Source organism: Marmota flaviventris, chromosome 14 (assembly GCF_047511675.1).
Source record: "Marmota flaviventris isolate mMarFla1 chromosome 14, mMarFla1.hap1, whole genome shotgun sequence".
NCBI lineage: Eukaryota > Metazoa > Chordata > Mammalia > Rodentia > Sciuridae > Marmota > Marmota flaviventris.
The window spans coordinates 78,936,936-78,960,925 of record NC_092511.1 but is presented as its reverse complement, the minus strand read 5'-3'; the positions used below and the strand labels follow the sequence as shown (position 1 = coordinate 78,960,925).

General features: G+C 46.1%; 1 long non-coding RNA gene across 1 annotated transcript; it reads left to right on the top strand.

The window, feature by feature from the left end:
* Nucleotides 1-896: 896 nt before the first annotated feature.
* LOC139701735 (uncharacterized) lies at nucleotides 897-3,381 on the top strand. The gene is made up of 2 exons (XR_011704245.1): nucleotides 897-1,387; nucleotides 2,903-3,381. It is a non-coding gene; the product is annotated as an uncharacterized lncRNA (long non-coding RNA).
* Nucleotides 3,382-23,990: the final 20,609 nt, after the last annotated feature.

Below are 23,990 nucleotides of genomic sequence, written 5' to 3'. Positions count from 1 at the left end.
TCAGTTCCTGGGGCTGTTGCTGCTCTGGGTCCCAGATGAGGACAGAGAGGATGAGGAGGGAGAAGGAGGAGGGAGGGGAGCCCTGGGCCCCCATTCTGCCCATGTGTGCTCTGCCCACATGAGGGATGTGCAGGTCTGTCCTCCAGGATGAGGCAGCTGAGGTCAATCAATATGAGAGAGTGTTCTAGAAGGAGCAAGGGACTGGGATCTGATGCATATTGTCACACCATATGAGGGGGATGTTGAAGGGAATACTAGGGAGGCTGTTAGAGTTTACTCAATTGGAGTTCTTTATGCATATAAATAGTTTTAGTGTATAAATCAAAAACAAAAATTAATTTAGTCTGAAATGTACAAAAAAATGGGAAAATATTTCTTAAAGTTTCTACAAAACCTTGAATTGCTCTGTGATTTTTATAGGAACCAGTGGGGATATTGTGATGACCCAGATTCCTCTCTTTGAGCCCGTCACTCCTGGACAGTCAGTCTCCATCTCCTGCAGGTCCAGTCAGAGGCTCCTACACAATGATGGAGACACCTATTTGAACTGGGTTATGCACAAACCAGGCCAGGCTCCACAGGGCCTACTATATCAGGTTTCCAACCTGTTCACTGGGGTCCCAGACAGGTTCAGTGTCATTGGGACAGGGACAGATTTCACATTGAGAATCAGCAGGGTGGAGGCTGAGGATGCTGGGGTGCATTACTGCTTGCAAGGTGCACATGCTCCTTCCACAGTGGTACAGCCCCGAACAAAAACCTCCCTGCCTGGGTGGCCCAGCTGACACAAGAGCTGCTGGTCTGGGCAGCAGCTCAGCAGATTCTCTGACCTGTGAGAGGAAGGTGTTGGGAACTCAAGCTGAGGGCTGTGGACCGTGACTACCTGGGCCACAGCTCAGGCCACACCCATGAGTGGCACTATCAGCTGCAGCTACCTGGCCTGGCATGTGGAGGACAAGCACAGAATTGTCCAGGGACCTTCTGAATGAGCAGACAGGATGAGTGTGGGCACTGCAGGAGAAGCAGGACCTGGGGCCTGGGCAGGACTCTGGCGCAGGGATGGTGTAGGACCTTCTGCAGTACCCTCGTGCTTACAAATGCTGTTTTTTTGTGAAATTGGAATTTAAATCTAATCACAAACACAAAAATTATAAAGTCTGTAAGAACTTATGAGAGGAAAATGATGGAAATGGCTTATTAATTGGGCACTCAAACTGGTATTTCTCTCTTATTATTCCAGTGTCCAGCAGGGATACGGTGAGGATGCAGTTTCCACTCTCCCTGCCTGACACCCTTGACTCCCTGCCTTTATCTTTGAAAGGATCAGAGTTGGAAAAGTCACTCATAGGTCACCAAGAGGGTGGAAGTTTGTGCCATGGTGATGAAGGTGATTCCTAGATAATAGAGCTCCTGGTGAATGTAACTGAAACCCCAAGGTCCTATTTGTGTTGAGTATTAAATATATATGTGAATATTTATTTATGTGAAAGAAAATATAATTCACAATTTTAAAACAATGTTGTGAATAAGTATTTTTAAAAAATATTTGGAATCCCAGAAAGGTGAAAGAAGCAATTGTAGTAAAAGGAAACTGTGATTAAAATCAGAGAGTTAGTTATCCTTGCTTTGGAGAAACCACTGAAGATGCTGCTCACAGAGGAGCAATCACTCAGAGAGACATGGAGGTGTGTAAAAGGCAAATACAGGAAGGCATGGATTAGTTGGTGAATGTGCACTAATATTGGCTGCACAAACGAGGGTGAGTACCTTGTACAGATCGAGATGTGCATAAACCTGGAGAGTTTGAAAAGCAGTGTGTTAGCAGAAAAAAAAAGGAAATAAATATAATTAAAAATTATATGTTTCATATAGTGGAAAAAGTCATTTCTTTGGCTGTGGGAATGGAAACCAGAGCTTCTACCCAGGAAGCACCAGCTCCACCATTGACCAACATCCCACAACATGCTCAAGACCAACCCTGAGCCAGGGCCACACAGAAAGACACGGCCTGATTCCTCACTTACAGAAAGACAGGGTTGTAGAAGGATAAAATGCTAATAGCTTAGCTGCTGGGTTGAGGCAATATTTTACACAAAATTATCCAATTCATTCAGAGAAACAGTAAGAAGTTAAAAAAATGATGGCAAAGCTGTATTGTCTATTGGCCAAACAAAGTAATGTTGTTTCACTGGCTAATGAAAACATGCATGCTCCTTACAAAATGTTAGCATCACAGAAAGAAGGTCTATGGATGGAAGTGTTGAATAGTTCCTAAATTGTCCATGAAGTGTAAGAGTGCTAATGAGCTGACTTATCTCTGTAAACTAAATAGTGTCTTTTGTTTTTCTCTTCCATGGTTTGCCTTGTTAAAGAGTGATTTTGGGGGATGAAAACAGTTTTCTTTAACAGATAAAAATAATGTTCAATAAGTCAATCACATTCCAGGCCTCCTCTCCCACAGGAGCAGAGGGAGGAGGCCATGGGCTCCACATGGTGCACACATGGGGATGGAGCCTCCCTAGCCTGGGTCCCCACATGATTCTGTGGAGCAACCCTGTCTGGTCCAGGAGCACACAGCCTTAACAGTATGCTGTGGTCCCAGCTATGACAATTATAGTGTTGACCTCCATCCTGAGTGCTATGAATTCACAAAAGGCAACCTGAGTGACAGCAGTAAAAGACCACGGTGTCTGGCTCAGTTCTTATAATGATTCTGTCTTAACAGATAAAAACATAAAATTTAATTTATGCTTAAAATATAGATCAGCCTCTCCAGGGCTGAGGCTATGGTGAGTATATTTCTAGGTTCACGTCCTCCTCTGTTGGGCAAGAAGTGGAAAATCCTAGTGCAGGATTCAGTGAGAGGAACCTACCTGAAGATGAGCAACCTCTGTGTCCACAGGGTCCTGAGCTCTCTGCTCTCCACACTGATGTTCTGCAGCTCCAGGAAGACAGCTCGCCCACATGTCCATCAAAGGGGCAGACACTCAGACCCAGAGAGAAGTTCAGAACCCAACTGTTATGCCTGGGGACAAGGAAGAGGGCAGAGCAGATGTGTCTAACCAGGTCATTCACTGAGTTCAAGATGATCTGAGGCCAAAACCAGGTGTCAAGTCAAACCAGGTGTACAATCCTCCTTCTCCAGTACAGAGTCCAGATCCAAGAAACAGCAGGATCAAAGATATCCAACATACACCTTTCCAAATACTCTGAAGTTATTTCATGAGCTCCTTCAAGATGGACTTCTTTTGTCATCTAAGGTCAGTGTGAAGTGAACAAATACCTTCCTGACCCCACTGTTATCTCTTGGAACAGTTTGAACCTCAGTTTGTAAACTTTCTTTTTCTCATCACAAGTAATAAAATTTGTGCTTTTATCCTGTCTGTGTGTGTGAACTTAAACATATCTCTTCTTCTTGACACTTCCAAGTAAGAGGTCACTCCAGAGAGATGCTCCCTCAGGTCAGGTGTCTTCACGGTGCCCAGGCTCACACTGCCTAGTGAGCTACAGCTTTGCCCATCCTAGTGAGAAGAGCCATAAAAATATCTCCTGCAAATGAGCAACAAGACCAGAGTCTACAGTAGTCTCCCGACCCCACAAGGAGCAATGCCCAGTGTCCCCTGCACTCTTCAGCTCTCCCTAATTTTCCAGAAATGGTGCAGACACCTTCTTATGCAGGGTCCCTGAACAGCAGCAAGATCTGAAGGGGACCTTGAAAGGAGAGTGCTCACTGTTGCCCTCTGCTGCCCAGCCCACACTTTGCACTGTCCCCTGAAGGTCTCTCCTTTTTCAGTGCTCTTTGCCTTTCTCTTGTTTGAACTTCATGTGATGAGGGGCCAATGACTCAGAGCTGCTTCACCATCTCAGAATATCAGGTTATGAAGAGTCAGACCCCTCGCCTGTCCTTTGTTTGCATTCTACATGTGGGAAACAGACTCAAACAGAACCTGTGAGGCCAGGACCTTGACTTGGTTCATCCAAAGGGACTCCTAATGCTCTGCCCTCACGAGAGACACTCCTGACAGCCCACGACAGACAGCAACACACACAGGTGGCTCTATGCACTGCAGAAGCTATGCAGTCCTCTACTGAGATGGTCCTTAAATACCAGCTTACCAGTCCTCTCTCAACTCCTTGCATCTCCAACTGGTGACAGAACTAAATAGATAGATAGATAGATAGATAGATAGATAGATAGATAGATAGATAGATAGAACAAAAGACAATCCACACATGGAAGTATCCTTCAAAACCAAAATGCCACAACACAAACCTTTCCCTATTTGTGTCTTTATGTTCAAGATAGATCATGTGTTTTTTTTTAATTCTCACTTTATTTAATACTGAAGTGTATTTACATTCATTTAGTTTTATTTAATATTGCATTTAAATATGATTCATGCACATCCAAAAAATGGGGAGCTTGTTAAACTTGCTCTCCAGAGCCAATGCATCCTTAGCTTTGGCCTACTCCACACATCTGCTAGGAGGCCAGGTACACAGGTGACTTCTAAACACAGGGACCCCTGTCTTCATGCAGAGAGGACTGGCCTGGGAACAGAGCCCTCCACATGGAAGGGTCAGGGCTTCCAGCTCCCTGCAGAAGAGAAGGTGGAAGATAAAGGCCCACCACCTAGACTCCTCAGGAGACAGCTCCAGGGCTCTGAGCAGGTCCAGAGCCACAGAAAACCAGAGAAATGGAGGTAGCAGCAGTTTCTGCAAGTGTAGGCAGAAGTCTTGAGAGAGAAGGACAGAGGAGGCCCAGGTAAAGAGCTCCAGGTATAAGCTCATCTCAAGCTGCACAAGGTACTAACCCACTGTTTACAAAGTCAAGATTAATTCACAACCAACCACTAATTCATGCCTTCCCATGGCCTTCTTTAAACACATCATGTCTCTCTCAGGACTTGCTTCTCTGTGGGTAGTCAGCATTTTCTCCATAGAGCATCATCCTGGAGGAGAGACCTGCACATCCCTCATGTGAACACAGCGCACATGGGCAGACTGCGGGTCTATGGCTCACCCCCCTCCCTCTTCTCCTTCTCCATCCCCTCTGTCCTCACCAGGGATCCAGAGCAGCAGCAGTTCCAGGAGCTGAGCAGGGAGCCTCATTTTGAGAAGCTGAGCTGAGGAGTCCTGGAGAGTCAAGGGCAGGTTAGAGCTTAGCTTTTATGTCAGCCTTGCAGGAAGGCCCACCCCAGGGAGCAGCATGCAAATGCCCTGGTGCATGCTGGGTGGGGAGACTGACGGAAGGTGGGATCTGCCTTGTGAGCCCAGGGACATCAGATGTTTTCCATAGTTGGAGAAAATAGAGCAGAGAAATAGCCCTGGGTGGGCAGAAGGACCCATCATGGAAGCCTCACTCTGTGAGGGGTCATGGTGCCCAGGGCCTGCCCTCCTAAGATAGCACAGATGCACAGATATGGAGGTGGCCTGCAATTCAGCCTTTGTGAGGGAAATGAACAATGTGATGTCTTCTTCTCTGCTGAGTAGAGAAGGTGACAAGTGCCACCTCACAAGTGTTGATCTTTGAAATTTCTTCCAGTCACAGCATGCAGTTGAGGAGGTTCAAGAGCTTCTGCTGTCTGATATTACCTGCAGAAATACGAGAGTATCTGGGACTCTTTAGATGTCACCTATTTCTGGCCCAGTGACTGAAAAAAGAGCAGCAGTGTGGCAAGAATCTGGTGGGATGAGAAATCTTGTTTCAGCTGAATATCAAGTAGCCCTGCTCAAGGGAAGAGGACAAGGAGCATGTCCCCTGAGGTAGTCACTGTGAATCTCCTGGGGCAAGGACTGTAACTGGTGGCCATCTCTTCCTAGTCATCTCCACTCTCCCTGCCCCTCACCCTGGGGAGCCCACCCCCATCTGGGAACAATCAGAGGTGGAGAGGTCACTCTAGGCTTGCAAGGTGGTGCCCTGGTGCCCTGCAGGTCCACATGGATCAAATTTTGTCTTATTGTTGTAGGAACAAATGAGGCAAGGCACCGAAGACAGCAGGAAACAGTTTTATTTGGCTGCAGCCAGGTTCAGAGGGCACAGCCTTTGCTGTAATCAATCAATCCCCTGAACCCGAGTTCAGGGAGTTTCAGAGTTTTATACCCAGCATGTAAGGGGAGGGGCTCAGAAGTTCACAATCTACATAAGTTCACATAAAAGTAGCTTTTTCTTCACTGTTCTGGCCAAGTTAACTCTTCAAAAACAACACCTGAGAAGGGGAGAGCTTTTTCTCCCCTTTTTTCCTCTCCCTGCCAGTTGTTACCATGGAGCCCAGTTGTAACTTATCTTTAAAATGTAGACATCTCTGTGAAGCCCAGCTCAAGGTCAGAGGCCTTGTTTGCACATTTCTACAAACTACTGTACTTGATATGTTTGTGAAAACTAGTAAAGGGGTGTCCAGCACCTGGAGTGCTGGTACTTTCTTGGCCAGTGGCCAAGTAAACAGGGTGACATGAAATTAGGAAGTTTATCTACATTGCACTTTTGCAGAGACTCTTTTGCTGACAGTCTCAAAATCAGCCATGGTGAAGAGGGCTTTTCTGTGGAAAAAAGGGGTGCCCACTTCATTATCACTCAAGATGGAGGGGACTTGAGCATCACATCGTCCTATCACAACATCAGACACAAATGCCCAGGAATGGACCTGATTAGAAAGTGGACACAGGATGAAGATAGGTCAGGAATATGCCCTCACCTGTGTCTAGAGTGGCAGAGCTAAGGACCTAGAGAATGGCCTGTGGGAGAATGAGCATAGATGAGGTTAGGAGAACATGTGGAGAATGGAAAGATCCTCACCAGGAGCCAAGGCCTTGACCTGCAGTGGACATTTAACATTGGCCCAGGTCTTTGTTGTTTTACAATTGTGTTAAATTATGGAAATAAAAAGGAAAGGATGAGAGGGAGAGAAAGGGAGGGATGAAGAGAGAGAGATCGACAAACAGAGATTTCAGAAGAGCAAATATATTTTAATACATAGACTTTCACAGAAATGGTAGGCTACATACAGAGATGGAAATACTGGATGGGTAGATAAGTAGGGAGATAGAGTTCAAAAATGGTAGGAATTGAACTTAAACGGGGTTAGTTTTTCAGAAGTGACATCTAACATCAAGAATTTTTGTATAATAATAAAAATTATAGATAAATAACAACAAAATTGAGGAGATAAAAGGAGGGAGGAAGATGGAGCAAGGCTAAAAATGAAAGGGAAACAAAGGAAAGTGAAAACCTTGGGGCCAGTTTCCATCTCCCGTGACCAGGAGAGCCCTGAGCTGTAGCCACTTTGGCCCTGAGGCTCTGACAGCACTGCCAACACCAGGGCTCAGGACCTGGCTCTGCAGCCGCAGCCAGAAGGCAGCCCAGAACCCCCTCCTGGGAGCCCTACAGGGCCCCACTCAAGCCAGGGGTCAGTCTCTCAGCTAGGGTCAGTGTGACCAGGACCCTGGACACCATCCTCCCAGGACTGCCAGGACTGCAGCAGGCTCTGAGTAAGCAGGGAGGGGAGTGAGAAGCAGAATCCTCTGGGAAGTGGGGCTGTCCCCCACCCTGCCAAGGCTGCTATTCCAAGGTGCATGTTGGAGAGGGGAAGGGCCACCAGCCTGACTCAGTTACAGCCTCACTGCTGAGTGGACACCTGGATCCACTGAGGAGGCAGAGCCACGCCAAGTTCTCTTGAATTCTCACACATGGTCCTGTAAGGCCCAAGATCACAGAATCAGAGGTTCTGCATCCAAAATCAGAAGGATTACTTGAGTAGGAATGAAAATAATAAACATGATGGAGAGGAGAGTCATCCCAGATGTCAGAGTGGGAATTGCAAAATCTTATTGAAAAAATAAATTCTACAATGGACATGAGAAGTCAAGGACATGAAACCAAAAAGTTGAAACACATTAAAAACTAAATATTTTTGACACCTGGGGCTATTTCATATCCAAAGTGAATTATTTAACTTACTGTGAAATTTTAGCATTACATCAGAAATATTATTGACAACCAAATAAAATTTAATTTTTCATTTAATCAATGTGATCATCATCTTTCTTTCCCATAGAAGTAATTAGGTGAGACCATTTTCTCAGTAATAAAACATTAAAATAAATGCTTATGATTAGATTCACACTTCATTCAGGAATGCTCCATACTGCAAATGAGCACCTCTCAGTCCAAGGCTTGAGGAAGTTCCTAATTTCTCAGGAAAAGAATATTATAAATCAGCAAATCTCCCCTACCCACTTCTGGCAAGTTGTCCAACTCCAGACTTCTGCATTCTCCCTCCTGCAATGAGCTCCACCTCATTTCCTTTCATCTCAGTTACTTCTGCTCATTCAGATGAGGCAGATGGAGAACTGAGACTTGAGAGTCCAGAAACACCACCATGCCAACATGCCTGCCCCTGCACGAGTTCAGTGGGAAGCTGCTCACTCAGAACAGGAGAACAGCCACAGCGTTTTACTTAGACTTAGAGAAAACATGGCAGGGTCCCATCTGCTCCTTGGCTCACACTCCAAGGTCCCACAGAGTGGAGAGGTGTGTTTGATGACCTGGACTCTCTGGAAAAGCAGCTCAGCCTTGTTGGCCAAAACAACACAGCTCACACTTTCCAGCTGGGAGAGGAAGTCTGACATTAATGTCCCTGTGCAGTGAACCCAGCCTCCTCTCCCCAGTGACCTACTTGGACCAAGTCCCAGGAGAAGGTCAGGGCAGATGGAGTCACTGTGAGATAGGAAGAGCCTGGACACAGTCCTGTTCTACAAAGGTAATCTCCTGTTAAACTCAGGACTGTGACAATTGCTGCCCAGTGTAACTGACATGGAGTAGCACAGGGTGGAGGAAATTCTCTCATCAATAAAAAAGGACCAACAGAATTTCCACTCATTCATTTTGTCCAGTGGCCTCAAGGAGTTCTTCTCTTGGGAATTTTTGGATGTCTCTGATGTGTCACATACATGGTCAGAACCAGGACAGAATGTCCACCAGTTAATAAATCTTACATCAGGGAATTTCACACTCACTGTCTCAAGTGGACATGTCCCTTCTCTTCTGTCCTTGAGCAGGGTAACGGGCTCTCAGCTGAAACACAGCTTTCTTTCCCACCAACTTGTTTTGACCCAGGTGCTCTGATTTCATTTACTAGGATAGGAAAACATCAACATCTGACACTGTTCCTGACATTCTGCTATTTCTCCAGGTCACAGCAGAACCAGAACCCCTTGAACTGCCTCTAACCAATGTTGTGGGTGATAGAAAATTTAATATCAATATTGTGATGTGGAACTTGTCACCAAGCTGGGAGAGAGCCAGCAAGGTGACTGTTCTCAGAGGCTGATTTGCAGGCAGCCTCCATATCCTGTATCTGTGCTGACTTAGGACATCAGGCACTGAGCACCATGGCCCTCCACACAGCAAAGCTCCCATGATGAAGCATAATGTCCATGCCACAGGCACCCTGGGCTGTTCCTCCATTAAATTTCCTCCAAATATAAAGTCACTTGATGTCCCTGGGCTCACAAGACAGGCCCCACACTCCCTCAATCTCCCCACCCAGCTACACCCACCAGGGCATTTGCATGCTGAACCCTGGGGAGGACTTTCCTGCAAGGCTGACATAAAAGCTCAGCTCTAAACTGCCCTTGACTCACCAGGACTCCTCAGCTCAGCTTCTCAAAATGAGGCTCCCTGCTCAGCTCCTGGGGCTGCTGCTGCTCTGGATCCCTGGTGAGGACAGAGGGGATGAGGAGGGAGAAGAGGGAGGGAGGGGAGCCCTGAGCCCCCATTCTTCCCATGTGTGCTGTGTCCACATGAGAGATGTGCAGGTCTGTCCTCCAGGATGAGGCAGCTGAGGTCAATTATGTGAGAGAGTATTACAGAAAGAACAAGTTGCAGGGTTGTGATGGAGGTTGCCCCATAATATAGGAGGATTGTGTAGGTAAATTCTAGAGAGGCTCTTACAGCTTACAACATTTGAGGTGTTTTTTTAAATATGAATAAATTTACTGTATAAATCAAAACAACAAAAATAATATAGCCTGAAATGTACAATAAAGAAAAAATGGAAAAAAAATTCCTAAAGTATTTACATAACTTTTCATTAAACTGTTATTTTTTTCAGAATCCATTGGGGATATTGTGATGACCCAGACTCCTCTCTCTGAGCCCATCACCCCTGGACAGCCAGCCTCCATCTCCTGCAGGTCCAGTCAGAGCCTCCTACATAGTAATGGAAACACGTATTTGCACTGGGTGGTACACAAGCCAGGCCAGGCTCCAGAGGGCCTAATATATCAGGTTTCCAATCGCTACACTGGGGTCCCAGACAGGTTCAGTGGCAGTGGGTCAGGGACAGATTTCACACTGAGAATCAGCAGGGTGGAGGCTGAGGATGCTGGGGTGTATTATTGCTTACAAAGTACACATTTTCCTCCCACAGTGGTGCAGCCCCGAACAAAAACCTCCCTGCCTGGGTGGCCCAGCTGCCACATGAGCTGCTAGTCTGGGCAGCAGCTCAGCAGATTCTCTGCCCTATGAGAGGAAGAAGCTGGGAACTCAGGGAACAGGTGCAGCTGAAGGCTGTGGACCATGACTGCCTGGGCCACAACTCACCATGCCCATGAGTGTCCCTGTCAGCTGCAGCAGCCTGGCCTGGCATGTGGAGGACAACACAGAGGTGTCCAGGGACCTTCTGAATGAGCAGACAGGATGAGGGTGGACACTGCAGGAGAAGCAGGACCTGGGGCCTGGGCAGGACTCTGATAAATAATCAGAGGTCTTCAACCAGAGTGGAAATTCAACTTTTGCCCAGAAATTTATTTTATGCAATTTTGTAATGAACTTTGGAACTAAAAAGAAAACTGTGATAACAGCTGACAGAAGTTAGAGCAGAGGACCACAAGAGGAGGGAGAGCAGGGTACAACTTACAGAGGACCTCATCAGAAAAGCTCCTCAGAAGGCAGGGTCTGACCAAGGATGAGAATAGAGTGGTAGGTAATAATAGAGAGAGGTTAAAGAGAGAGAGAGAGAGAGAGAGAGAGAGAGAGAGAGAGAGAGAGAGTCTATATAAGGGGGTTTGAATGCTGGGTGAAGAGTCTCATACTGGAGGGACCCAGGTGGAAGGAGATTACATGTCATGAAGGAAACTGGGAGGACAAGGAATAAAAATTGATATCTTCCATACTGGACGAGACACAGGGAAGTACTAGTCATCAGAGTGTGGAAGTCACCAGATTCTCCTTTGAGGTGAAGACTAAATTTGACTCAGTCATGTGATTTATCCATGGAAACATACAGATGCCCGTCACCTGAAAAATCTTGTTCTGTCCCCAGGAGATCTGCCCAGCCTTGGGCTTGGTGACTCCCACGAGATGAACAAACAGTTACATGGCCAATAAAGATTCCATTCTTGATTTTCTCCTGGGCCCTGAAAATCCTCCAAGAAATCAATCAAAAAATGTCACCTGTGAGGGGAGAGGAAGCAGGAAACCTCAGGGCCTTATAAGGGGGAAGTAGCTGAGCAAAGGCTCCCTGACCTTCAGCCTGGTGGAGGTTTGTGTCTGAGGCTGAGGCTCTTGGGAGGAGCACTGTGGTGCTGCTACAGGAACAATCTGCCACATCCTCAACCTGGAGCTGCTGATGGGGAGTGAAATCTGCCCCTGACCTACTGCCCCTTAAGCTGCATGGGATTCAAGCAGTCCATTTGGATGCCCAGGAGAGAAGCCTGGGAGCCTGTCCTGGCTTCTTTTGGGGACAGGCCACATAGTCCTTGTGGTTGATATGACTCAGGCTGGACTTGCAGCTGATGGTGACCATGTGTTGTGCAGACACAGCCAGGGAGCCTGGAGACTGGGACATAACATTTTCCTCAAGGGCACCTTTAATCAGGCAAATCAGGAATGGAACCTGATCTCATACACACACACACACACACACACACACACACACACAGTCACACACATTTCATAATTTGTACTTTGAAATATCATTTAACATCCATTCTCCAGGGATGTGTGATGAGCTCATAATTAAGCCCATATTGGAATTCACCATAATTTCCCAGCACATGTTTTAATGGCTTTTCCAACTCTACAATTATTAAGACAGTGAAGTCCCAGAGCCACAGAAACATGAACATGGTGTCCGGGACATAATCTTGCTTCCCCTGCCTACCTGATTCAGTGCAGGTCTCATGGAAATGACTTTGTTTATAAAATATGGTAGCTGAGCTGGTGCAGGGCCCATGCAAAGCCCTCAGCAGATAGGGAGGCACTTTGCCTAGATGGAGGGTTCTGAGCACAGACTAAATCTGTAAACAGGCTGATGAATTAATGAAGGGCTTCTATTTTACCTCAAATACAACTCAGAGTAGATTCATTACTCAAAAAATTTGAGCTAATTAATATAGACTAATAATGCTGGTAAAATAATAAGACCTGCTGCAAAATAACACATCCTAGGAAGAAGAGAGGAGAGGGAGAAGGAAGGCCAGGAGGGGAGGGTGGGAGGGAGGCAGTGTAAGAAAAGGAACACAAAAAACATCTTCAAATACTAAAAAATAACTTTCAACCCAAGTTTCTGTAGCTAGAAAATTGAGATGTTTAGATTGAGGAAAATGTAGGAATCTTTCACACAGAATCTGGAGAACACATCCTTGGTCTTTGCACAGGACAGGAAATACCCACATGAAATGTCCAGGCAAAGTGGGTGGCAGTAGATGAAGGTTTCATTTGTACAAAGATGGAAAACAGGAAAGAATTTTAAAAACTTTCTTTTCTTACTTGAATGTCTGTGATAGCTAATGGAACCTGTCCTCAAAATTATAAGGAGGTACCCTGGGGTGTGTAACTTATGACAGTCAAATGCCTGAGGACAGCACAGTTGACAACTGTTTCCTGTAGAATCCTTCTGCTTGGAAAGCTGGGAGGATCCTCCAGGCAGGAGGCCTCCAGGGGGACAGTCAGGAGCAGACGCAGCAAGGATGCCCCAGTATCCTGCCTCCTGAGTCATCTCCAGCTGTTCAACACTCTCCCCCCACACAGGACATGGCTGGTCTGTTACCAATCCAGGACCAGAAAGTGGCAGTGAGTGACTGTAGAGGCCAGGACACTGAGACTCCTGCCTGCTGACCACTCTGGGAGGAGAACTGCTCCAGAGGAATCCAGAGGAAAGTGGTGAGGACCCCCAGGCATCCCAGGGCAGGGCCACAGTGAGAACCCCAAGGCCTTGCCAATGGCAGCCTCAGCTGGCCAACATAGGGGAGGCCCCTGGAGACCCACCAGAGAAGTCCTTCCATGGCTGCCCCTGTGGTTAACACCCCACAACACCTGGGGACAAACCTTGAGCTAGAACCACCTGGGAAGCCCCTTCTGATTCCTGTCTCACAAAAGAGGAATGAGAACAAAATGGTAATGCTTGAAATTATTTGGTGCAATGTCTTACACAGAAATAAACAGTGCATGCAGAGAAATAATAAGAAATTCTAAAAGGATTGGCAAGAGTCTAATTTCTTTTGGCTATAAAGAGCAGCAGTGCTTCACTGGATGAGCATGCACACTGAACGACCTACCATACATGATTTTATTAGCACCTTATAGTTTTTCTGGCAAAATACAGAGTTGTTCTTTGGTATCTCTTCTACTGTATGACCTGGGAAACAGTGATGTTGTTTCTTTTTAAGAAAAGACTTTTCTGTAAAAGGTAAAAATATCCTCCAATAAGTCACTTCCAGGAAGGTGACTCAGCAGGCTTCCTCTTCAGGGGGCCCTCCTGTGATCAGAGCCAAACTGAGGAACTGCTTTTGCATCTCAGGGTATTGAGCTATGAGGAGCCATGCCCCTGCCTGCCCTTTTAACTTCATCCTACATGTAGGAAACAGGCTCACACAAAACATGTGTGTGCAGGATGTGTTCTTGGTCCATGCAACTGGATTCCTAGGGCTCTTCCCTCATGGAGACACACTCCTGACAGCCAAGGTCACATAATGCCAAATACAGGTTTCTCTATGCACTGCTCAGCTTTCTGTCTGCTGATGAAATGGATTTTTAACTAAACTGGTGGGATCCCATCCAACGTACCTTCACCACACACTGCAACCCTGGTCAACTCCACCTGATGACAGAAACAGAACAATTCACAGACCAAAGTAATTTCCAAATAAACATCACCACATTACAAACCAGTTACTTAGTTAAAAGTCTTCATTCATAAGATAGATTCATTATTTTTTTAAATTTTTACATTTTTATATTGAAGTATTTTTGCATAAATTTTAACTTTTTAAAAATATTGCATTAAAATAAAATGTATGAAAATACCCACATTGGGGAGCTCCTTATACTTGGCCCCAAGGCCAATGCCTCCATGGCCGCAGCCTAGTCTGGAGCATGTCCCATGAATGGTGAGGACACTGGTGACTTTCATACACCAGAGACCCTACCTTCACTGAGGAGGACACTGGCCTGGAAACAGCACCCTCCACAAGGACGACACAGGGCCCTGGAACCCATTGGAGAGTCTGAGTATGGAAGCCGTCCACCCGGACTCCTCAGGAATGAGTTCCAGGGCCCTGAGCTGGGCTAGAACATCAGGGAACAGAGGGAGGGGAGGTAATCCCAGGCTCTGCAGGAGGGCTGGTCCTGAGAGGGGAAAGCACCACACACAATGGCAGGGGGAAAGGAGACCTAGGGAGAAGGCTCAACCCAGAGTCTCCCTCACACTAGGCAGACCTCACACTGACCTCAGCCCCAGAAGGGGAACGTTGGTGAGCTCTGCATGTCCTGTCCCAGACTCTGGGGTTTGAAAAGTGATCCTGAAATCATCATCATCATCATCATCATCATCATCATCATCATCATCATCAAGCTATGCCCACCCTCATCACACCACCCTCTCTGGCTCTGTGGGCTGAGTCCCAGGCAGAGGTAGTGTGAAGATATTGCCATGAGGTTCCAAATCCACAGGCCAAGGATGGGAAACTGCATGAGAACCCAGGATGAGGACAATGAGCTTCTAAGTTCCTGAGAGACCTTCATAGTGTTTACCTGTGTGAGGTGGCAGCTTTGTATTTCTCAGGCTGTTATGTGGTTGTTTAGTTTTGTGGTCATTGTTGTGGTTGTGGGTTTTGGTTTAATACTGAAGAATGAACACTGGGGCACTCTACTACTCAGATTCCCTCCCTCTCTTTTTTTACTTACAAATGTATTTATTTATTTTTATTTTGATAAGTTCTAAGTTTCCCATGCTGGCCGCTAACTTGCAGTCCTGCTGTCATAGCACCTGTGTCCCTGGAATCATAGGCTGGCACCACTAAGCTCAGATCTTGGTTTTATTTCAAGATATTCCCGATTATTTTGTGAAAGATAAAAATATGAAGAACCTATTGACCATCAACCACCTGTCTGCACATTCTCTTCCCACAAAACTAGATCTAAACAAAACAATGAGTCATAACTAAGATCATAGAACGTACCCAGGTTACTTCTCAGACAACTTTATAAGAGAGATGCTATTACTCCCATGTTCCAGATGAGGAACCAAGACTTGAACAAAATGAAGTAACTAACCCAATGTCACACACAATTCTTAAGATGCAGTGTCAAGATTCTAAGGGTCCCTGGGCGGGTGTTGCATTCATCATGCCAAGCCTCCTCCAGCTGGGAAGAAACCTGGGGACCACAAGAGGCCACTGGGCTGCCTATAGGAAGGGTAGGTGTCTAGTTTCCATGAAGACATCAGCATATGGCATCAGGATGAATCCACAGGGGACTGAATTATCACCAAAGGGATGTGAGTCTGCAGGTCTCAGGTGGAAATTCATAGGATAATTCACCAAGATTGAAACCTGGGAGGCAAGTCTGGGAGGCCACTGCAGGTTTTCTCCCCATGTTCCCAGGCTGCACAGCAGCCTTGCTCAGGGCTGGGAGAGGGACGGGCTGGTCTTGTGGAAGGAAGACACAGAGTCAGTGTGTGGAGGCAGACAGGGCCTGAGGCCAGGAGGCCATGGAGTACTGCAGGGAGCCTAAGGTCTCTGCTGAGGGAAGTGAGCCCCTGTGGGTCAAGGAGAGAAGCAGGCCATGTGTTCCTGAGGACTTAGTGCCTGGTGCAACTGACACACAGGAGGATGGGGGAAGTCATTGTCACCTCCATGTTAACTGCCGGTTAGCCCTTTATCCTCTCCATGTCTGAAATCAACTAACAATAGAAGAACTGAATCTTCAAAAAATACCAAACTCCAAACATCCAACAGCGATCCAGTCATTATGGTGATAACCAAAGGCAGTAAATAGTCAGGATTCTAAGTGGTTGTCTCAAAGAACCTAGTCCCCATATCAAAATCCACCCCAGGAATTCTAAAACAATTTCTGGAAAAATTCTTTTGAAGGATTTTGTAGATTTAATGACTAGCTGGTTTAAGAGAGGGAATCCCTTCACATCTGCATGTAGAGTCAGAGGAAGGAAATCTCATGCCATGGAACATTGTATGTGGGGACACGGTCTAAGGCTGGTTTTGGAGGTGATGCTACCACAGTGCAAGCAATTAGAGCAGCTTCAAGTAGCTCTGTTATGATGGCCACAGAGAAATTAGGATCTCAGCCTAAAACAGTGGAAGGATGACTCAGCCACAGGCAGTGGACCTGCTTCCAGCTCTCCAGGTTTATGTACATCTCGATCTGCACAAGGTACTCACCCGCCGTTTGTGCAGCCAATATTAGTGTACATTCATCCACTAATTCACACCTTCCTGCGTCTGCCTTTTTCACACCTCCATGTCTCTCTGAGTGATTGCTCCTCTGTGAGCAGCATCTTCAGTGGTTTCTCCAAAGCAAGGACAACTAACTGACTGGTTTTAATCACAGTTTCCCTTCACCAGAATTGCTTCTATCACTTTTCTGGGATGCCAAATATTTAAAAAATTAGTTATTCACAACATTTTTTAAAATTCACACAATTATGAAATTTTACTTCCACATAAATAAACATTTGCATATAAATTAAATAGTGATCACAAATAGGATCTTGGGATTTCAGTTACATTCACCAGGAGCTATATTATCTAGGAATCACCTTGGACACCACAGCACAACCTTCCACCCTCTTGGTGACTTATGAGTGACTTTTCCAACTCTGATCCTTCCCAAGATGAAGACAGGGAGTCAAGGGTGCAGGTAGGGAGAGTGGAAACTGCATTATCACTGTATCCCTGCTGGACACTGGAATAATAAAAGAAATACAAGATTGAGTGCCCAGTTAATAAGCCATTTTTATCATTTTTCTTTCATAAGTTATTACAGGCTTAGGAATTGTGTGTGTGTGTGTGTGTGTGTGTGTGTGTGTGTGTGTGTGTGATTAGATATGAATCACAATTTCACAAAGAGCAGCATTTTCAAGTATAAAAGGACCTGCAGAAGATCCCTACACCATCCTCCTGTGTGTGCCAGAGTCCCGCCCAGGGCCCAGGTCCTGCTCCCTCTGCAGTGCTCAAACTCATCCTGTCTGCTCATTCAGAATGTCCCTGGACACCTCTGTGTTGACCTCCACATGTCAGGCCAGGCTGCTGCAGCTGACAGGGCCACTCATGGGTGTGGCTTGAGCTGTGTCCCAGGCAGTCATGGTCCACAGCCCTCAGCTGCACCTGTTCCCTTTGTTCCCAGCACCTTCCTCTCACAGGTCAGAGAATTTGCTGAGCTGCTACCCAGACCAGAGCTCATATGGCAGCTGGGTCACTCAGGCAGGGAGGTTTCTGTTCGGGACTGCACCAATTTGGGAGGAATATGTAGAATTTGCACACAGTAATATATTCCAGCATCCTCAGGCTCCACCCTGCTGATTCTCAGTGTGAAATCTGTCCCTGACTCACTGCCACTGAACCTGTCTGGGACCCCAGTGTACTGGTTGGAAACCTGATATATTAAGCCCTATGGAGCCTGGACTGGCTTGTGCACAACCCAGGGCAAATACGTGTTTCCATTACTGTGTAGGAGGCTCTGACTGGACCTGCAGGAGATGGAGGCTGGCTGTCCAGGTATGACAGGCTCAGAGAGAGGAGACTGAGTTAGAACAACATCCCCAGTAGATCCTGAAAAAAATAAAACACAGGACAATGCAAGGTTATATGAATACTTTAGGAGAATTTGTGCTTTTTCCTTTATTGTATATTTCAGGTTAACTTATTTTGGTGATTTTGATTTATACAGTAAAATTATTCATGTTTAAAAACACCTCAAATTTTGTAATTTATAAGAAACTCTCTAGAATTCACCTAAACACCCCCCTCTTACTATGTGACAATATTCATCAGAGCCCAGTCCCTTGCTTCTTCTGGAATTCTCTCTCACATCGATTGACCTCAGCTGCCTCATCCTGGTGGACAAACCTACACATCTATCATGTGGACAGAGCACACATGGCAGAATGAGGGCCCAGGGCTCACCTCCCTCCCATTTCTCCTTCCCCATCCCCTCTCTCCTCACCAGGGATCCAGAGCAGGGAGCCTCATTTTGAGAAGCTGAGCTGAGGAGTCTTGGTGAGTCAAGGGCAGGTTAGAGCTGAGATTTTATGTCAGCCTTGCAGGAAGGCCCTCCCAAGGGAGCAGCATGCAAATGCCCTGGTGGGTGCTGGGTGGGTGAGGGAGGGTTGGGCCTGTATTGTGAGCCCAGGGACATCAAGTGTCTTTATATTTGAAGGAAATAGTGAAACAGCTCAGGGTGCCTATGGTGTGGGCAGGAGGTCCATCAGAAGCCTGGCTCTGTGGGAGGTCATGGTTTTCAGGGTCTGTTAATCTGAGATAGGAGAGACCCAAGGACATTCATGTGGCCTGCTGCTCAGCATCTGGGGGAAGTCACACCCTGCTGACTTCATCCAAGATAAGAGACATGATGACAAGTCCCACCTCAGAAGAATTGATTTTCTGAATTTTCTACCAGCCACAGCATGCAGTTGAGCTACTTCAAGAGCTTCTTTGTCTGCTGTGACCTGGAGAAATACAAGAATGTCAGGGACAGTGTTACAGGATGTCTCTTCTTAGCCTAGTGAATGAAATAGGAAGGAGCACAAGGGTCAAAAGCAGCTGGTGGGGGAAGAAACCTGTGATTCAGCTGGAGATCAAGTAGCCCTGCCCAAGGAAAGAGGAGAAGGGACATGTCCACCTGAAGCTGTGAGTGTGGAATTCACAGAAGGCAGATCTATAAATGGGTGGTCATCCTGTCCTAGTCATTTCCATGTGTGTGACACTCAGATTCAGCCAAATGTTTTCCTACAGAAGAACTCCTGGAGGTCACTTGACAGAGTGGACAAGGGAGGATGTCTTGTTAGTTTCCTGTCAGTGATGATGGGGAATTCCTCCCCCCTCTGCTGTTCCATGTCAGGGACACTGGGCAGCAGGTGTAACAAGTCCTGGGCTGCAATCTGTATTTGGGGTAAAAATGGGAGTTCATAACCCACTTGAATCTAATGTATGAAATATGATATGTCAAGAGCTTTGTAATGTTTTGAACAACCAATTAAAAAAAAAGTAGATTCCTTGGGTTGGAACAGGACTGTGCTCAATTTCTCCGTGTCTCAGTGTGATTCCCTCTGCACTCACTGTCTCCTGGGTCTTGCCTCAAGGGGTTCACTGGGGAGGGGGCTTTGTGTCACTGCATAGGGACTTTATTTCCAGACTTTCCCCTCCCAAGTTGGAGAGTGTGAGCCTGTTTTCTGTTTGGCCAACAAGGCTGAGCTGCTTTTCCAGAGAGCCCAGGTCCTCTGACACAATTTTTTTTTAATGTGGAACACAGTGTGGGGTCCTGAGCAGCTCAGGACCCTGCCATGGTCTCTCTTAGTCCCTGTGAACCTCTGTGGCTGTCCTCCTGTCCCCAGTGAGCAGCTTCCCTCTGAACTCTGAGGAGCAGCTGTGTTTGCAGTTCTCCAGATCACATTCTTCAGGTGCCTTTTCTAATGAGTGGCTTAAAGGAAATGAAAGTGACTTTCTCAGGTCTCATTGGGCAGCAATAGGCAAAGCTCAGAGTTTAAGAAGGTCTAGAAGGTGGGACACCTTTCTGGAAAGTGGGTTGGACAGAGTCACTCATCTTTCCTCTCCTTGCTCTGAGAACCTCCTCTGTCCATGTGCTGTGGTGCCCTCAGGGTGTGGCCCTGGTCTGTCCCAAGTGCAGTTAAAATCTGATCATAAAATCATATTTTATACCTGATTTAATTATTAAGCTATTTTCTAGGGAGCTAGGTTTCCCTTTGCTGACATTATACTTCAGTGCCCTGCTTAAATGGACAATGTTTTTACTGGTGCAATACAGTGTGCATAATACTGGGTTCACTGGGACACAATCTTACAGAAATGGAATTTAATTCACTCTATTTCAGTCCTCGATGCCTCCCTTTTCCCTTTTTTTTCCCTTCCTATGTAACTCCCTTATTCTCTCCTTGCCTTCCTTCTATTTACTGTTTTATTAATTTTTATTTGTATTTTGGAAAAGGCAAAAATACTTTACTTGTTCAAATTATTAATTCTCCATGTGCATAAATATTTGTTTTTCAAAAATATATAACATTTACAATGTTCCTTACAATTCTTGTTTTTGATTGATTGATTTGTTCTAATCAGTTGTAGGACACCAGAATGCTTTTCAATACATTATACACAAATCTAACAGAATGTTTGAATTCTCTGGTTGTATTCACAGCAGGATCCCATCATTCGTGCAATCATACATCTACCTAGGTAATAATCTCCATCTCATCTTCCTTCTGTCTATTTATCTACTTGTTTTTCATTGGTGTGTTAGCGGTATCCATGGAGCTGCAATTCACTGTGGTTATTTAGTGAGTGCTGACATGGCCTCATTCACCCCACATTTCCTCCCCCTCCAGTTCTCAGTCCATCCCTCCATCTCTGTCTTCCTCTCCACTGGTCTTCTCTCTCTATGAAATCTGATTTTGGCCTTCCTTTCCTCTAGCTTCTGCATAGGAGGGGTGATATTTGACCCCGAACTTTCTGAATCTGGCTTATTTCTCTTAGCATAATGTTACCAACTTCCGTCCATTTACCAGCAAATGCCAACACTTCATTGTACTTTAGTTGAGGGCCTCAAGTTCAGCCTGGATTTTGTGTGAGGGCAGGACAGGACAATCTCTGTGACAGGGAAGGCAGAACCTGACCAAGCTGCAGAGTGAGTAGTGAGCAGAGGGTCCAGTCATCCATGAGCCAAGTGGCATGTTTGCTTCCTGGGTTTAGTTTTCTGATCCTCCTATGGAGATGTGGCAGCTTGATGTCTCGCCTAGTTTTCTATGGATGAGCAAATTTTCACCTATTAAACAAAGTCTTCTCCCATAAGTCTGTCCCTCAGGAGTCCAGGCTGGGTCCTCAGCTCAGCCTGAGAAGACTGAAATGGAGCAGTCTGTGGGCAGTTCTCCTTGCTGAAGCACAGGGTCTTCTTCCAGGTCCACTGTTGTTTCACTGGGTAACATAAACATGCATGCACGTTACATAATGTTAGCATCAGAGAAAGAAGGTCTATGGCTGGAAGTGTTGAGTAGTTCCTGAATTGTCCATGAAGTGCAAGAGTGCTAATGAGATGACTTATCTCTGTAAAAATAAAGAGTGTCTTTTGTTTTCTCTTTCATGGTTTGCCTTGTTAAAGAGTGATTTTGGTGGTGGTGGGGGGGACAGTTTTCTTTAACAGATAAACATAATGTTCAATAAGTCAATCACATTCCAGGCCTCCTCTCCCACAGGAGCAGAGGGAGGAGGCCATGGGCTCCACATGGTGCACACATGGGGATGGAGCTTCCCTAGCCTGGGTCCCCACATGATTCTGTGGAGCACCCCTGCCTGCCCCAGGAGCACACAGCTTTCACAATATGCTGTGGTGCTAGCTGTGACAAGTACAGTGGTGACCTCCATCCTGAATGCTGTGAATGCACAAAAGACAACCTGAATGACAGCAGCGAGAGACCATGATGTCTCGCTCAGTTCCTATAATGATGCTGTCTTAACAGATAAAAATGTAAAATTAAATTTATGCTTGAAATATAGATCAGCCTCTCCAGGGCTGAGGCTATGGTGAGTACATTTCCAGGTTCATTTCGCCCTCTGGTGGGCAAGAAGTGGAACATCCTAGCACAGAATTCAGTGAGAGGAACCTACATGAAGGTGAGCCACCTCTGTGTCCACAGAGTCCTCTGCCCTCTGCTCTCCACAATGATGCTCTAAATCTCCAGGAAGACAGCTTGTCCACCTGTCCATCAGATGGGGCAGACACTCATGTCCAGAGAAAAGTTCAGAAACCAAATGTTATGCCTGGGGACAAGGGAAGAGGGCAGAGCAGATATGTCTAACCAGGTCACTCACTGAGTTCAAGACAAGCTCAGGCCAAAACCAGGTGTCAAGTCAAACCAGGTGACCTGTCCTCCTTCTCCACAGAGTCCAGATCCAAGTAACAGCAGGATGATAGCCATCCAACATACACCTTTCCAAGTACGCTGAACCTCTTTCATGAGCTCCTTCAAGATGGGACTTCTTTTGTCATCTAAAGTCAGTGTGAAGTGAACAAATACGTTCCTGTCCCCACTGTTGTCTCTTGGAACAGTTTGAACCTCAGCTTGTAAACTTTGTCTTTTTGTCATCACAAGTAATAAAATTTGTGCCTATTATCCTGTCTGTGTGTGAACATAAACATATCTCTTCTTCCATGAGACCTCCAAATAAGAAGACACTCCAGAGAGATGCTCCTTGAGGTCAAGTGGCCTCAGGGTGCCCAGGCTCACATCACCTAGTGAGCTACAGCTTTGCCCACCCTAACATGAGAAGGACCATAAAAAAATTCTCCCCGTAATGAGCAGCAAGACCAGAGTCTACAGTAGCCTTCCGACCTCACAAGTAGCAATGCCCAGTGTAACCTGCATTCTCCAGCTCTCCCTAATTTCCCACAAATGGTGCAGACACCTTCTCATGCAGGGTCCCTGAACAGCCAGCAAGATCTGAAGGGGACCTTGAAAGGAGAGTGCTTACTGCTGCCCTCTTCTTGCCCAGACCACATTTTGCACAGTCCCCTGAAGGTCACTCCTTTTTCAGGGCCCTTTGCCTTCCTCTTGTAAGGACTTCCTGTGATGCTGAGCCAATGGCTCAGAGCTGCTTCAGCGTCTCAGAATATAAGGTTATGAAGAGTCACACCGCTCGCCTGTTCTTTGTCTGCATTCTCCATGTAGGAAACAGACTCGAACAGAACATGTGTGTGCCAGGACTTGGACTTGGTTCATCCAAAGGGACTCCTAGTGCTCTGCCCTCTTGGGAGACACTCCTCACAGCCCACAGCAGACAGTGCCATACATAGGTGGCACTATGCAATGCAGAAGCTATGCAGTCCCCTTCTGAATTGGTCCTTAAATACCAGCTTACCATTCCTCTCTCAATTGCCTTGCATCATTAGCTGGTGACAAATATAAATAGATAGTTAAACAGATAGATATAGAGATAGATAAAAATAAAAGACAATCCATACATGAAAGTATCCTTCAAAACCAAAATGCCACAACACAAACCTTTTTCCTATTTGTGTCTTTAGTTCAAGATAGATCCTGTTTTGTTTTTTTAAAAATTCTCATTTTATTTAATACTGAAGTATATTTATTTAGTTTTCTTTAATATTGCATTTAAATGTGACTCATGCACATCCCAAAACTGGGGAGCTTGTTAAACTTGGCCTCCAGGGCCAAGGCCTCCTTAGCTTTGGCCCACTCACGCACATGTGCTAAGAGGCCAGGAGTACAGGTGACTTCTAAACACCAGAGACCCCTATCTTCAGGCAGAGAGGACTGGTCTAGGAAAAGAGCCCTCCACATAGAAGGGTCAGGGCTTCCATCTTCTGGCAGAAGAGAAACTGGAGGATAAAGGCCCACCACCCAGACTCCTCAGGAGACAGCTTCAGGGCTCTGAGCAGGTCCAGAGCCACAGAAAACCAGAGTAAGGGAGGCAGCAGCAGTTTCTACAAGTGTAGGCAGAAGTCT